At 37.1% G+C, this 17,239-nt stretch overlaps 1 pseudogene; it reads left to right on the top strand.

Moving 5' to 3' along the window:
• The first annotated feature begins 251 nt into the window (after window positions 1–251).
• Window positions 252–16,567, top strand: LOC116110012 (annotated as a pseudogene).
• The last annotated feature ends 672 nt before the right edge of the window (window positions 16,568–17,239 follow it).

Here is a 17,239-nt window from a genome sequence, read left to right on the forward strand (position 1 = left end):
GGGTCAACACTGTTACTTAATAAACATATAGTCTTTTGGAAGTTGACAAGTGTTTATCCCTAACATTGATACTTCCATTGCTCAGAAATTATTTGCCTGATAACTATACCCCGTGTATGGTTATGACCTCTTGACTATTTCTTTTAAATAGGTTTTTGTGTACATCATGTACTGTGACATTAATCAATAAAATTTTGAAAAAAGGAAAAATATTATACTTCTTTTTCTCATCACAAAAGCCACCACCAAATATGAAGAAAGTTGACCTTGTGTTCATCCTTGTACCAGGCGCAGGCCACGTAGGTCCCAAATTGAGTTTGCAAAGCGCTTGCTGGATCGAGATGATCGTTTTCAGTGACTTTTCTTCTCATGGATTCTCCTTTTGGCCCTCTCCTTCAGCTGCACACACCAAATCATTTGCAGAATCTAATACTTCAAAGGTTCACAATCTATCTCCTCCTGTTGACTTCTCTCCTCACAAGAGGTTCATAAATCCTTTGAAAAGTTTATGACGAGTATATAGATTGTCATAGAGGTGTGTTAAAGAATATTGTCAAGCATGTGCTTTCGGTTCTAACCCAACTCCATGCTGGATTGGTGTTGATTTCTTTGTACATCAATGATAGATGTGGGAAATGAGCTTGGTGTTCCTTCTTTGTTTCTCCCTTCTAGTGCAGCTGCTGTTGGTCTCTGCTGTACCTCCAACTCCACATGGAGAGAAATTGAAGAGTTTGATGGTGATTTGTTGATCCCCAGTTATGTTAATCCAGTTCCAGGCAGTGGTCTGCCTGAAGTTTTGTCGAACAAGCATGGTGGCTACACTACAGTTATGAACCATGGAGAAGATCAAGGAGACCAAAGGGATTATTGTCAACACATGAGGAGCTAGAATCTCACGCGTTAAGTCTCTGATGATGATTTTGATCATGTCCACCTGTTTACACAGTTGGACCGGGTGTTGTTCTCAAGGGTGAAAGCATAAGTTGGTTTCGGATGAGACACAAAAGATGATGAGATCATGAAATGGCTTGATCATCAAAAGATTCATCAGTTGTTTTCTTGTGTTGAGAAGCCAAGGGAGCTTTGGAGAAGAGCAAGTTAAAGAAATTGCAGTTGGATTGGACCAAAACTGGGGTGAGGTCTTGTGGTCATTACGGAAGCCACCACCAAAGGATAAACTTGAAAAGCCTAATGATTACAAAGTGATGATTCCTGGAAACTTGCCAAATGGGTTCTTCAAAGAATAAAAAGAAGATTGGTTTTGTGTGTGGATGGGCACCACAAAAGGCGGGTTGGCACACAATCAGTGGAGCATTTGTGTCACATTGTGGGTAGAATTCAATATTGGAGAGCTTGTGGTTTGGTTTCCAATTGTGACATGGCCTCTGTATGCTGAGCAAACGTTAATGCATTCCAAATGGTGAGAGATTTGGGATTGGGTGTGGAGTTGAGATTGGATTATAGGATATGAATGGCGAAGTTGTGGTTGCAGATGAGATAGCAAGAGCCAAAAATGTGTAATGGAGAGTGATAATGAGGTGAGGAAGAAGGTGAAAGAGAAGAGTAAGAGTAGATTAGCAGTGATGGAGGGAGGATCTCTATAGCTGCATTGAGGCTTGATTGATGATGTATTAAGAAATAAAGCCATGAAAGAAGCATATAGTTTTAGTTAATCATATTTAGTCCTTAATGATGTATGGATTTGTTCATTTGCCTTCTTCCCCGTGACGAGGCAGATCCCCAAGGCCCCAACATCATTATTGCTCTGCTCTCTTTTCAGTTTCACTATTCACTACACCAGCAACAATGAAGAAAGTGGGCTTGTTGTCATCCCTGCACCAGGAGTAGGCCACCGGTTTCCACTATCAAGTGGCAAAGCGCTGTTACCTGGAGATGATCGTTTCTCAGTCACTGTTCTTCTCATGGATTTCCTGTTTGCAGCTCTCCTTTCACATGCATATATCAAATCACTTGCAGAGTCTTAATTTCTTCAATAGTTCATGGATTCTACTTTCTGCCAGGGGCATAACTAGTACTGTCTCTTCACCTTACTGCGTAAACAGTGAGAAAGTATGACTTTAATGATGGGAAATATCTCAAAAATAAATGTTGGTAGCATCCAAGAAGTAACCATTACCATGAAACTAAGCACCATAAGAAAAGCTGAACTATTCTTGTCACGAAGCACCTAATTTGACCTCATCACGAAGTACTTCCATTCCCTAAATCACTGCATCTCCAAAATTAAACTAAGTGGTTTGAAATTGGATTTGTCTCAGGTTCCTAGATTAGTGGGTTGTTATATATATATATATATATATATTATATATTTATATATATAATAATATATATATATATATATTATATATATATTCCCATTCAAGGTTTCGCAAGTGGCCAGTTTCCCCTAGGTTCATAAATTTTATTTCCACTCTTAATTAATTTAAGACTGGGAATCTGAAATTTTGAAACTGAAGGGTGGATAAACCTTAGATGGGAACATGTATTTACTCTATAATAATGGGCTTCCTCAATTCATTGTGAAAATGAGTTATACCCAACACTCATTAACATATTAATAATACCTGGTCAATGATACTTTACATAAAATTTTTACTTCGTTAGAAAGTCACTGATTGTCAATCAACAGAGGCAAAATGTAATAGTTATAGAACTATTATTCAAAAAAGCATTTCTGTGGCTTAGGTAGCGCAACTAAAGTATTGTAAAATAAATAAATAATCATTATTGACATTGGACAAAAAATAATTTATACATTAACAGTTTAACATGATTTATAGAAGACTTGATCTAGATGAGTGTTCTACATTTGTCAATCATCTGAATAAACCCAAGAAAAGAAATATAGTTCAATCTTCACTCATCACAACCACCACCAACAAAATGAAGAAAGCTGAGCTTCTGTTCATCGCTCCATCAGGCAAGGCCACTTGTTCACCAAATGAGTTTGCAAAGCCATTGTTAGATCGAGATAATCATTTCTCGGTGACCGTTCTCATGCATTCGCTTCCTGTAGCTTTTTGGCCTACTGTTAAACCTTCGGGTAGACAAACAGGGAGGCAAGAAATTTGAAAAGTTGATGTTGGTTTTGTACAGTTCTAGCAGAGCTTTTCTACATATTTGTTGAATAAGCTTGCAACGCCCAAATCCAATATAAAAAATTGCATACCAGTTTGAGACGTACTCAAATACCAAAAACTAATCTCTAAATTCTAATAAAATATTAATCGCAAAGGAAATTATTCTCCAAACCAAAACATTAAATATTCAAATCTTCAAGGTCTTACAAATCAAATAAGTCAAAATTGGGTAGAGTTGTCAACTCGATATAGTAAAAATAATACTAATATAAGTTTGTATAACATTAATATGCACAGGAATAAAAATATTAACGAACTTCAATATCAAGACAAAATATATCTTTCATATAATTTTATTTTACTTCAGAAATTACATAAGTATTCACATCATTTATATATCAACATATTTCATTTAGAATCATGTCACATAGTGTGACCTAATTCCCACTGATCGGGTTAGGGGTGAAAACCAAGCGGTTGGCTCGGCTTTGGCTCGAATTCGACTTGCTTAGTCAAGTCAGTTCGAGTTTGAATACATCGGTAATCCCACGTTGGTTCGATCACTAACAAAAACTACGATTAAAATCGAACTCGGTACTATAGCAATCGAGTCGGTTCGAGTGCTTAGATAAAGAACATAGATTTCAAAGAACTTGGTAAAGAAGTAAAACCTGTATGAGAAATATTCAGACGCTCACAATTCCAACTTGAGTTTGATCTACCAGTGTAGCTTGCATTAACAACAACAACTGACTCAAATTTGTTGTGACATGAGCAGTGGCTCTGAGCTGATGCACCAAAATGGTTCTCGACTGTTAGCTGGAATAGTGTTGCAAATTATTAGAAACATTGTGAGTAGACAAGAGGCTTAAATTGAGGAATTATAACCTTGAGCCGGAGAAAACTTGGTGTGAAATCATAGCTGGTGAGACATGCATGCTTGAAGGGCAGGTGGGTCAGACCCAAAAAAGCGATCTAAATGGGTCAAAATACTGGACCCGCCTGCTACCCTATGGGGGGTACGTGGACCCACGGTACTAAGGGCCCATAGTTCATTTCAGTTTTCAATTTTTACAATCACACCCCCACAATTTCGCAATTATTATATTTTATAATTACACCACAATCAACTACTCCAAATTCAATTCAATTACCACAAAAGTTCATTATTCACACAAAAGTTCAATTAATTCAATCAATTCACCACAAAATTCAACAATTGAATTATAATTGATTTGAATGAGTGATAAGTAAAAGAATTTTCTCACTCTTTAATTTAATGAGCTCAAACATTTTTCACTTTCTTTTGTTGCAAATGCACATGGATGTAAAAATAATAAAGCATTTAAAATATAAAAATACTTGTAATTGACCTCAAACATGTATTTAAATATATTTATACTGAATGAAAAGTTGATAAGATTAAGGAGTATATATAGCTGCATTAGCTCATTTCATACAAGTTTGGTATTATAAATACATTAATTATAATAAAACCAACAAAGCCTTTGGACAGGCCAAGCAAAAACAAACACTACCAAGAGAGCAGCTGAAAAAAACCAGACGCAGCACCTCAAAAACACCATGGGGAGGCCAGAAACAGTCTTCACAAACCACAAACCAGCCACAGACCGCAGCAAACAAGACACCAGAACAGCCAAAAAAAGAAACCACCACAAGCCTTACGCCAGCAAAAAACAGAACAAACAGCCAGGAAAAAACTACCAAAAAACCAACAGCCAGAAGAGAGCCTACAGCAGGCAAGATCACCCAAAAAAACCACTATACCAACAAACAACATGGGGCAAGGACGTAGCCAAAACGCCGAAATCAAAGACCACAACACTCCAAAAACTTCCTCTACTGCTAGGAAAGGAACCCACAACATCCCAAGGCAAACACAAACAAACACACACCCAGAGAACATGCACAACACAACAGAGCGCCCAACCAACCAAAAACCAACGGAGAGGAAATCAAAGCAAAGAGATCCTCTGAAAAAAAATAATGAAGAAGAAGTGAAAGTGAGATTTAGAAAGTAATCAGGTGGAGCCGGTAGGACTGATTGCAATTTGGGGTCTTAACCTTATGAATAAAAACAATATTGTAATAACCAAACACACAGACCCAGTCTCCCCATAAGGTTGAAGAAAATGTCAATCATTACCTTTCTGAATCATAATTTCGGACGGAGACGGGCCCAAATTCAAGAAGTCGGTACATTCAAGAGATAAGACAACAAATTAAGACAAAAGAAGCTAATTTGTTTTTTCTCCATTCCAATGAATTTCAAGTCATGTATATATTATAATATATAATCATTTAGCTATCTGCAGTTTAAGGTAAAGATTGAGGTGTCATGTTACCTGAGCAAGCGGCGGTCGGTGGAGACTGGAGAAGCGGCAGTCGGTGGAGACTGGAGGAGCTTTAACGAGAGTGAGTGACTGTGAGATGAGTGTTAAAGAGACGAGAGTGAATGTGAGTTATGAAACAAGGGAGTGATTAAAGAGTTCAAAAGATACACATATCTTGGAAGAGCAAGAGTGGAGTTGCGTTGTGGCTCTGAGATTGGAGATGCGGCGACGGTGGAGACTGCAGGATGGGTCTGGAGAGTGCAGATAGAGAAGCAGCGACGGTGGAGTTGCTGGGGTAGCGGCGACGTGTGGTGGATTTGCGGCGAGTGAGTTGAGAGACGAGAGTGAGTGAGTGTGAGAGAGGAGCGAGCGAGGGATTTCAATTCAAAAAACAAACGGAGACCCGCGGGTGTAACCCGTTCCACCCACTTTCAAAACGGTCCGGACCGAGTACGGGTTCTGATGTCATGGACCTGGGACTGGAACCGTTTTGCCAAAATCTAAATGAGTTCGATGTACAAAAACATATGATAGAAAATAAATGGAAGAGTAGATATAAAAAGTAAAACTATCATATTCACCATTTTATGTTTTCATCTTCACTTAACAGACATCTTTGTATTCATTCCTATCACATTACTTCGTATAAATATCTTTTTAAAAATCTTATACTTTTAAATTAGTGATTTGAAAAAAACAATAGATAATATAGAAATCATGACAAACTACAAAAACTAATTCACAAAAAGGATTCTTTACACGTAGAAAACATCTACAATAGAGAATTAAAGTAAACTAACACATCCAAATGTTGATAATATTTGAAAAAAATTCTTTCACACTTCATCAACACACTAACATATTAACTTCATCATTCTTGGTGTATGAAGGTGCAATCATCCAAACATCTGACCAAAGGGGGATTTTGGACGAAACAAACACTCTCTAATCTTTAATTTATCATCCAATCTAAAAGTGCTCTGATCATAATTCTTAGAACCTAACCTTCTTACGAATATTTCCATAATATCTCACTCTACAGTTGAGATATGATATTCATTAGTGAAATATACGCCATTAGAACAACTTAAACAATTTCTACTCACAAAAAGAATTTGATCCCCTAAACTCCTACTCTTTGGGTCCTTAATAGTAAAAAGCATATAAGTTTTCTCACGGAATTCAACGAAAATATCAAATTTAGATCACGTTTGTTGGCATTAGAGACAATGGTTTAATTCGCCTGTTAATATACTAGATAAATTTAGTCTACGATAATTGATATTTGAATGAAAAATATTTTTTTCCACGTTTAATAATTTTGAAGGTAAAATCAACACAAAAATTGAAAACCTTATACATATATAGAATCATGAAAATTGAGATTTGTTATTAATTAATCCATTAAATAACAAAATTATGTGTAGGTTATTTTACATTTGAATGATCTTTCAATATCAAAAAGCTTTTTGATAATAAGATAATTTAGGATTAGATCAATCAACAAGATTACCCTTTTATTACTTCATGTTTCACTAAATTGTGTTGAAAAATGACAATTCTCAATCGCCATCTCTCCACTCTCCTTCATCCACCAAAATCCCACTTCTCTCACGCACACAAATGAAACCAAAAGACGCCGTCCACTCTCCAACTCCTCTCGTGGGGGAGAGGGCCTCAGGCAGTTGGGCGTGGCATTGAAGAAGTGAGGCTTACCCAGCCCAGTTGCAAACCTCATTCTTTCTCTACCCTTTACCATCTCCAAACTCCCGGCCGACTTTTTCAGAAAGATTCTGAAGTGGGTTGGGTTCAAGTTTGAATATTTCAGGTGGGTTGTTTCATAGTGGGTTGGTTGTGGATGGAAAGCTTTGGTTGTGGGAAAGGAGATGGGGGGAGACTTGTTTGGGCATGAAAATTCGTGTGTTGTGCTAGTTTGAACCCTTATTTGGGTGATGATCGTTCAGGTGTTCTTTGGTGGAGTTCACTCTGTTGCTTTGACTTCACTGGGAAGATTTTCACTTGGTCAGTGAGTAATTACAACTTACATTCATTATTTGTATTGATTTAGTGTTTGTGGTGTGAAGGTTTAAACATCGTTTGCTTAGGTCATTTAGCAAGCTTATTGGTTATAAAAAGTGTATTATGGTTGAGTAATCAAAGGTTAAAAAGTGTTTTTTTTTTTTTAATAAGAAGTAAATTAGCAAAAAGGCATACAAAATATCACTTTTATTTTGATTTGAACAAGATGTTGGAGTCCATACAAATATTGATCTTAAATTTTGAGATGTGAATCTTGCAGGGGTAATTGTAATACTCAACCAAAAAAATTTGGGTATGGTAATTTAATATTTAAAAGAGCTTATTGGGAAGTTACGTCATTGAATTGCAACCAAAGGTAAAACAGAAAGAAAGAGCTTTTATCAAATATGGAATCACATTTGAAACAGAGCATTTTCCTTTCTTAGTGTATTCAAGATTTAGAATATAACTATGTCAGTTTAACGTTGGCTGATGATAATTTGAAGTTTGTGCTTGATTGGATAAATATCAGGAGAAGAGAGTTGTGTGCACAATATCATCACATTGTGTGTCACTACGTGTTTTAGCCTGATAATACAATGGCTTCATTTAAAGTTTGCAGGGGTTTGGTGGTTTGGTGCATGGGCATTCTGTCTATCATAGAGAGTTGTTTCCTAGATTGGTGGAAGGTTCTTGGAATGGGAAAATAAGGCACATCGCAACCAGTGGACCTACTGCTGCATAAACTGAATCAGGTTGTTCTTCTTAACTGACCCTGTTTTTTGTGTGGAAATTCCTTTACGTATATAGTAGTTTGATTTTAGATAGGTGTTACGGAAAATTTATGAGTTGATGGACCTTGAACCCCTCTTGACTCAATGTGGAAGCAATATCAATCTAGTACTGCAGAACAAATTGAATGGAAAATATTTCAAATGTCTTAGGTTATATTTTCATTTATGGTTTCTAGTTGTTCTTTATGAGAAGATGATTCATTTGCCTTATTTTTACGAGAAGAATAAAGAAAGAGGGCTGTTAAATATCTATCGTATATTGATTATAGGGGAACTTACACTTGGTGATATGAAGGAGATGGAAGATTGGGTCTTGGTACGTGGCGAGGCTTAATCTGAAAATTAACATAAAAATGAAAACCATATTAGTATCAGCTAGATAGGAAGGAGGGGGTGACAAGTGAGGAATGGATTTAAAAGGTATTGTGGTAATGTGAATTTAAGCAATATTTACAGTTAATGCAAGGGAATGAAGCCACCACTTGCATTTGAATGATACGAAAACTTCAAGGCTAGGAATTGGCTTGGGTCAACCACCAACCTTATCACCTCTTCCAAGCTCATAGTTAGAACTTGCTGAGCAAAAACCTGACAATGTGTAATATGATGTCATTGTAATGTTAGAGAAGCAGAGATAAATGAAATTTCATCAAAGTTGAAAACTTAAGAGAGTGATATCCAGAACTGTGCAACTTTTCGAACAAAATAAGAAAAGTAACTACATGCAATTGGGTAGAGATAAGGAGAGAAATAAGACAAAGAGTTGATATCTTTACCTCCCCAATTCCAAAGTTGCCCTTCCTTTCAGCACTGTTGTAAAAAGCCACCCCAAGAAACAGCAGCCAAGGTACAGGTAATGCTTTGACCTTAGAAGGGATACTAGTCCACCTCTCATTAGGCCTAACCAGGACCAAGGCCAATTCCTCCTTCATCTCGACCCAAGTGCAAAGTTCCTCATATTCAATAATAGATGGATTAAGATATTTGACACCCTCTTATTTTTCCGAATATATGAAGGCAATATGAATCATCTTCTCATAAGAACAACTAGAAACCCATAAATGCAGATACATAAACCTACAGACCTTTGAAATATGTTCCATTCAATTGTTCTGCAGTACTAAATTGATAGTTTTCCACATTATGAGGTCAAGAGGGTTTCGAAGGTCGCAAATCAAAACTCATAATTTGTCCAGGTTAAGCATATATCTAAAATGCAAACCCAATAGTATACATGTAAAGAAATTTCATACAAAAAACAGGGCAGTTAAGAAGAACAACAACCTGATTCATATGCAGCAGTATGTGTCCCACTGTGGTGTGAGTGCCTATTTTCCCATTCCAAGAACCTTCCACCAATCTAGGAAACAACTCTCTATGATAGACAGAATGTCCAAGGCACCAAAACCACCATAACCCTGCAACCCTTAATGATAAGAATTTATTATCAGTCAAAAACCGTAGTGAACACAACAATGTGAGAATATAGTGCACACAACTCTCTTCTCCTGATATTATCCAATCAAGCACAAGACATCATTAATTATCAGGCCAACCAGTTAAACTGACATAGTTATATTCTAAATCGTGAATAACAAACTTAGTGCTCAACATCTCCTTTACTAAATAAGAAAGGAAAATGCTTTGTTGATCAAATGTGATTCCATAATTGATAAAAGCTCTTTGCTTTTGTTTTATTGTCTTGGTTGCAATTCAAGGAGGGTGCTAATCATGTCAACTAACTTCCCAATGAGCTCCTTTAAAATATTAAATAATACCCAAAAATTTTGGTTAGAGTATTACAATTACCCCTGCAAGATTCATGACTCCAAAACAAAACAAAACATCTTGTTGCAAATCATAAAAAAAGTGATTATTTTGTATGCCTTTTTGCTAATTACTTCTTTGAAAAAAAAAAAAAAAACTCTTTTAACCTTTGATTACTCACACACATACATATAATAACTCATATAAGCTTGCTAAATGACGCTAAGCAAACGATGTTAAAACTTCCACCAAACAAACACTCAATCAATGAACAAATAATTAATGTAAGTTGTTAATACTCACTGACCAAGGAAAATCTTCCCAAGTGAAGTCAAAGCACAGAGTGAACTCACCAAAAGCAACACAACTGAGCAGGACTATCACCAAATAAGGGTTCAAACTAGGCACAAAACACAAGCTTTCATGCCCAAAACCAAGCACTTCCATTGGAGAGTGACGGGGTGTTTGGTTTTCATTGTGTGCGGTAGAGAAGGGGATTTTTGGTGGATGGATGGCGGATGAGAGTTGTGAGGGTTGGCGAAGAAGAATGAAGTTGAAGAAGGGTTGTTTGTGACCAAAATATAAAAGATGGAAGTTTAATCTTAAATATCTTATTATCAAAAAACTTTTGATATGAAAAGATCAACTCAAATATTATAAATAACTACACAAATTTTGTTATTTTAATGGTATTAATAAAAACAAAATCTCAATATCATGATTCTGTAATTATATAAGATTTAAATTCTTTGTTTATTTACCTCAAAAATTCTTAAACGTGGAAAAAATATAGACTTCATTTACAAATATCAATTACGATAAACTAAATTATCTTGTAGTATTAACGACAGGAATTAAAACCATTGTCCTAATGCCAAACAAGGTGATCTAAATTTGATATTTTCAGGAATTCTCATGAGAAAACTGTATGCTTTACTATAAAGGACCTAGGGAGTTAGGAGTTTGGGGGATCAAATTCTTTTTGTGATAGAAATTGTTCAAGATGTTCTAATTGCGTATATTCACTAATGAATATCATAATCTAGATGTAATGAGTTAGTAATTATAGAATATTGTAAAGAAGGTTAAGGTTTGAGATTGATGATCGGATCATTTAGATTGGATGAAAGAATTAAAGTTGCAGAGTGTTTTGTTTGTCCCAAAAAAAACCTATTGGGCAGGTGTTCGGATGACTACACCTCGATATTACCCAGAAGCACGATGAAGTTATATGTGAGTGATGAACGGTGAAAGATTTTATTTTTAGTTGATTTTTTTCAACATTACAACATTTGGTGTTAGTGTACTTTAATTCTCCAGTGTAGATGTTTCTACCGTGTAAAGAATCCTTTTTCGAATTGGTTTGTAGTTGTCATGGTAATTCTCTAATAATATCTATTGTGAGTTTTTCAAATCACTAATGCTAAAAGTATGAAAAATTTTAAAAAAATGTTTATACGAAGAAATGTGACAGGATAGACCTGGCCAAAAAGGGTGGTGTGGGTCAGGTTAGGTCTGGTCAAACGGGTACGGGTTTTAAACGGGTACGGGTACTTATACGGGTCGAGATATACGGATCCAAAATAGGACCCTTGCCTACCCTATAGGGTAAGAGTGGGCCCGCGCGGGTGAGCCCGTATTCTTTCTCCAGATTTGTTTTTAATTTCACCCTATACTACCAATTCTTGAATACCAAATTCACTTAAAACCTTGGTTCCAATAGCTTTGGGTGACTTGAGACTAAATGTTATTACCAAAAATTTCAATCCAAGCCCATCAATATGTTTTTATTCTTTCAGAAGAATCCGAAGGTGAAATGTATATTGCAATAGATCCTTTCCCCCCAGAAACATGGCTCCAGACTCCATTAAATTGGATACAACCCACACACTTCAATTCAGGCAACAAATTTAAACTTGTTTCTTTAAACACTTTTACCCAAAACACCAAGCTTAATTAAATTTAAAATCACAAACAGTTTCACCCCACTCAAGAGTACTCATTGAAAACTTTACTAACACTTGAGAGAGTACAAAAACCACAAAAGAAAAGCCAAAAGTTCCTTCTTGAAAGCTTCAAACAGTCAAGAAACTCAGTCCCTGAGATATCAAATGCACCAAAAAAGAAAAACCCTTAGAAAAAAGCAGCAGCACAAGGAACGCAGGACAGATACAAAAGCTTCAAACTTGACAGCACATACACTTGAATTCAATAATGAAACAAAACAACCGAAACAAGGGAAGTGGAGAGTCTTGTTCGTGCAAAGACTAAACCAAAATAGACACACATATTATAAAGAGAAGGATAAGGCTTTTCAGTTTTCAGTAACTAAAAGAAGAAAACTATAGCCCAAGGATGTATGTGTTAAGTGTGAGTGAAAGTCTGGAAAGAGAGAGGAGAAAAGAAAGACAATACTTACCAGTATAAAGAAAAGTTAAATGGTACAAAACAAGGAAAGGTGAAGCAGAGAAAAACTGATGGGGTTTAAAATGATTGAAGTGTCACAAAACACAAAATCTCCATGGGAAGAGAAAAAAGCAAGCTTGTGGTTGTGGTGTGGTTGTGGTGCTATGTAGATAGTAAAAAAAGAGAAGAAGAAATAAACACAAAACACAAAACAAAAGCATTGAAGATCAGAGAGAGATGAGAGTGGAGGATCAGAGATGTGAGAGATCAGAGATGAGATGAGATTGAGAGAGTGAGAGGCGTGGAGCGTGATTGCTGTACTGTGTGTGTGAAAAAATAAGGGATTCAAAAAAAATAATTATTGCAAATACGGGTGCACGCGGGTCTAACCATTATAAACCCTGGTTTTTGGGCGGGTACGGGTACAGGTCTAAAAAATGGGGTTAATAAATGGACCGTACCCTATATTTTTTACCCGGGTACGGGTCCAACCCGTGGGGTAGGACCGTTTTGCCAGGTTAGTGACAGGGAATGAATAGAAAGTGGTTGTATAATGAGGATATGACGAAAATGATAAGTTTGACTTTGTTATTCACTCGTCCATTTTTTCTTTCACTCATTTTGTATGTCTAACATCACTTAGATTTGGCAAAAGAGGTTCAGATCCACGGTTCCACCAGTAAATAATAGGGTATAAGTCATGACATTAGACCAATTACCCGGTCTAACCGTTGAACAAGCGGGTGAGACAGGTACACCGCGGGCCTCGGTTTGTCTTTTGAATTGAAATCCCCTTTCCTGCTCACGCCTCTACACTCACCACTATCGTTCTCAACCTCATCGCGCAAATCCCGTAAACGTCGCCGTCTACCCAACGCAACCCACCTGCACTCTCCAGTTGCACTCCAGAGCCCGTCTACACGTACTCCACCGACGTATCTCCAATCTCAGACGCACAAACGCAACTGTCTGCTCATCAAGGTATATGTATCTTTTGAACACTTATCAAGCCTCTGTTAATAACTCACATTCACTACGTCTCTTAACATCATCTCACAGTCATCACTCAATCCACTCTCGGTTTAAAGCTCCTCCAGTCTCCACCGACTGCCGCTTCTCAGTCTCACCGGTGACGCTGCTTGCTCAGGTAACATGAAGCCTCAATCTTTACTTCAACTGCAGATAGCTGAAAATGAATTATATAATAATAATACATGAACTTGAAAATTTCATTGGAGGGAGGAGGAAAAAACAATATAGCTTCTGTTTGTCTAATTGGTGCTTCTTACTCTTGAATGTACCGACTCTTGTATATATGGGGCCCGTCTCCGAATGAGATTATGATTCAAGGAAGGTAATGATGACATTTTCTCAACCTTACGGGAGACTGGGTCTGTGTGTTGGTTATTACAATATTGTTTTTATTCTAATTAAGGATTAAGACCCAAAATTCTAATCAGTCTGCCGGCTCCACTGATTATTAATCTAAATCTCACTTTCATGGATCTTGCGTTAATTTATTTTTCAAGAGGATCTCTTGGCTTTGGTGTCTCTCCAATGGTTTTGGGTTGGTGGGCGCTCTGTTGTGTGGTGCATTGGTTTCTGGCGTGGTTGTTTGTGTTGCCTGGGATGTTGTGGGTTCCTTCGTGGCAGTTGGGAGGCAGTTTTTGGAGCTGTTGTGGTCATTTTGAGTTCGGATTTTTCAGCTGCTGCCCTTGCCCCATGTGTTCGTTGTATAGTGGGGTTGTGGGGTGAGCTGCCTGGTATAGGTTCTTCTCTGGGCGGTTGGGTTTTTGGCACAGTTTTTTCCTAGCTGTTGGTTGTTTTTTGCTGAGCGTAGTTTCCTTGGGGATGGTTTCTTGCTGGCTGTTTGGTCGTGTTTGCTGGGAGGTGAGAGGGTGAAGATGTTTCTGGCCTCTCCGTGGGTGTTTTTGAGGTGCTGCGTTTGGGTTTTCAGTGTGCTCTTAGGTTGGTGTTGTAGTTTTGCTGGCCTGTCCAAAGGCTGTTGTTGGTTTACTAAAAAAACCATGTATATTTTAATGGATGTATTTAAAACCAAACTTGTATGAAATGAGCATATGCAGTAATAATAACTCTTTAATGTTATCAACTTTTCATTCAATAATAAATATATTTAAATACATGTTTGAGGGTATTGTGGTTTTATTGAAGCTTGTTATCAGATGAAATTGATTTTGATGAGGTGACTTTGTTTATCGGTCTTAATGCAGTTTCACAGTTGCAACGATTTGGATATAGCTTAACAGCCGCATGACTATATAATTAAAGAATTTGGCAACTTTGCCAGTTATTGTATTGAATGCAATTATGTCATGTATTCAAGATGCGGGCTTGTCTTACATCATTTAAAGTTTTTGATAATATGTTGGAGCGGGATGGTTGTTTCTTGGGATACAATGATTTCTGCTTTTGTTCAGAATGGGTTGGATGATGAAGGTAAGCTTTTGTTGAGATGCAGAAAACAAAACAATTTATGATTGATCCACTACTGTTATGCTTGCTTCAACAGCTTCAAATCTGAGAAACCGTGATATTGGAAAGCAGACCATGCTAGCTCTTAAGGCATGGCATTCAGTTGAGGGAAATGAGAAAATTATCTTATAGACATGTATGCAAAAATCTGGTTTGAATTAGAGCTCTCAACAAAATTTGAGAGAAACCATACTGGAGACAGAGATAAGCACTTGGAATGCTATTATGCTGGGTATACCGAAATGGATGGTTTGAGGAAGCTGTCATTACTTTTAGGCAGATGTTTGAGCAGAAACGTAACTCCCAATGTTGGAATATAGCATCTGTGCTCCCAGCTTGTAATCCAATGGGAAAATATAGAGTTGGCGATTTGGGCAAGCAACTATGGATTTTCTATCCCCCATTGCTGGACAAAATGTCTTGTAGGCTTGCTTTTGTTGTACGTATTCTAAGCGGGTTCAATTTCTTATGCTTAAATGTGTTGCCCAAACCTCTGAAAAAATGCAATGTAGAGCTCTTTCTTTGTTCGCGGCATTGCAAGAATGTGACAATTGAACCTGATGCAAGAATCCCTCAAGGGGGACAGCCGGGAATTCATCCCACTCTTCGTGATTCTTAACTGACCCTGTTTTTTTTATGGAAATTCTTACATGTATATAATATGGGTTTGCATTTTAGATATAGGTGCTTAACCTGGACTCAATTTATCATGAGTTTTGATTTGCGACTTTCGGAAACAGCCCTCTGAACTGCATAATGTGGAAAACATATCAATCTAGTACTGCAGAACAAATGAATGGAACCTATTTCAAATGTATGTAGGTTATGTATTCTTGCATTTATGGGTTTTAGTGTTCTTTATGAGAAGATGATTCATATTGCGTCAATTGTTATGGAAAGAATAAGAAGAGGGCGTTCAACTATTAATCCGTTTTTTATTGAATATAGGAGAACTTACACTTGGGTGAGATGAAGGAGATCGAAGATTGGGCCTTGGTCTGGTCGAGGCCCAATGAGGGAGGGTGGAACTCAGTATCCTTCTAAGGTCAAGCATTTACCTGTACTGTGGCTGCTGTTTCTTGTGGTGGCTTTTTCAACAGTGCTGACAGAGGAAGGATAGCTTTGGAATGTCGGGAGGTAAGATATCAAATCTTGTCTTATCTTCACCTTATTCTACCCAATTGCAGGTTAGTGACTTTCATTTATTTGTTTGGAAAAGTTTTCACTTTGATAAAATTCATTTATCTTTGCTTGTGGAATCTTACAATGACAATCAATTACACATTGTATGTGTTTGCTCAGCAAGTTCTAACTATGAGCTTGGGAGAGGGTGATAAGGTTGGGGTGGTGGAGACCAAGCCAATTCTAGCCCTGAAGATGTTCGTACATTCAGATAGCAAGTGGTGGCTATACTCCCTTGCATTAACTGGTAAAAATAATTGCTAAAATTCACGATTGCAGCGGGAAACCTCTATTAAACATTCTTCACTGTCAACCCCTCTTCTCATTTAGGTGCTAGTACTAATATTGGTTTTCAATTTTATGTATAATTTCAGATGAAGGCAAATCTTTCTTGGCGGGCTATGGTGGACATGGTCAGTTGGGTATTCTTCAACAGAACTGCAGAAAGTAACCTGTAGTGATGAGGCTTTAGCAATGAGCGGTAGTCTACATAGCTTGTGGGGGCTCTCCTCAGCAGCATATAGGTAAGAAGAGTAAATGGTCTTTGATATTTCCAGCACCCTTCAATCTACAATCTTCCTAAGTATCGTAGTTTATATAATCTCATAAGCACAGAAATGAGGTTTGAGGGTGATTTTTATATTCAACTACAAGTTGAAATATATTTAAGTGTATAAATCAAATATTTGATATCATTATAGAACAATAATTTTTATGCAAATCAAATAAATAAAACTCATGATATAGTTGTTTGATAATGCGATATATCAGATAAAGGGAAGTTGTACATGTGGGGAAATGCCAAAGATTTCAATTGAGAGTCCTGGGTTGCCAGAGGTACAACCGTGTCATATGAAGTCAAGTTTTAAGAGGATATGGATTGGAACCCCACAAGGTGTTATCTGTTGCAGTTCTGGGGCATCTCACGCCATGTTTGGTTTCAAAGCGTGGAATGGAAGGAACATCACATTAACACGCATTTTTACAGATCATTGAAAATGCTGACAACCTAGGGAAGAACTCTGTAAACATCAATACGAAATTATGATCATTGTGAAATCTTGTAAAACACTGGCGGTTGCAAGTGATCATAATTTGAAGAGGAAGCTCAGGATAGCACATA

The sequence above is a fragment of the Pistacia vera genome, unplaced genomic scaffold, assembly GCF_008641045.1.
Source record: "Pistacia vera cultivar Batoury unplaced genomic scaffold, PisVer_v2 Contig592, whole genome shotgun sequence".
In the NCBI taxonomy this organism is placed as follows: domain Eukaryota; kingdom Viridiplantae; phylum Streptophyta; class Magnoliopsida; order Sapindales; family Anacardiaceae; genus Pistacia; species Pistacia vera.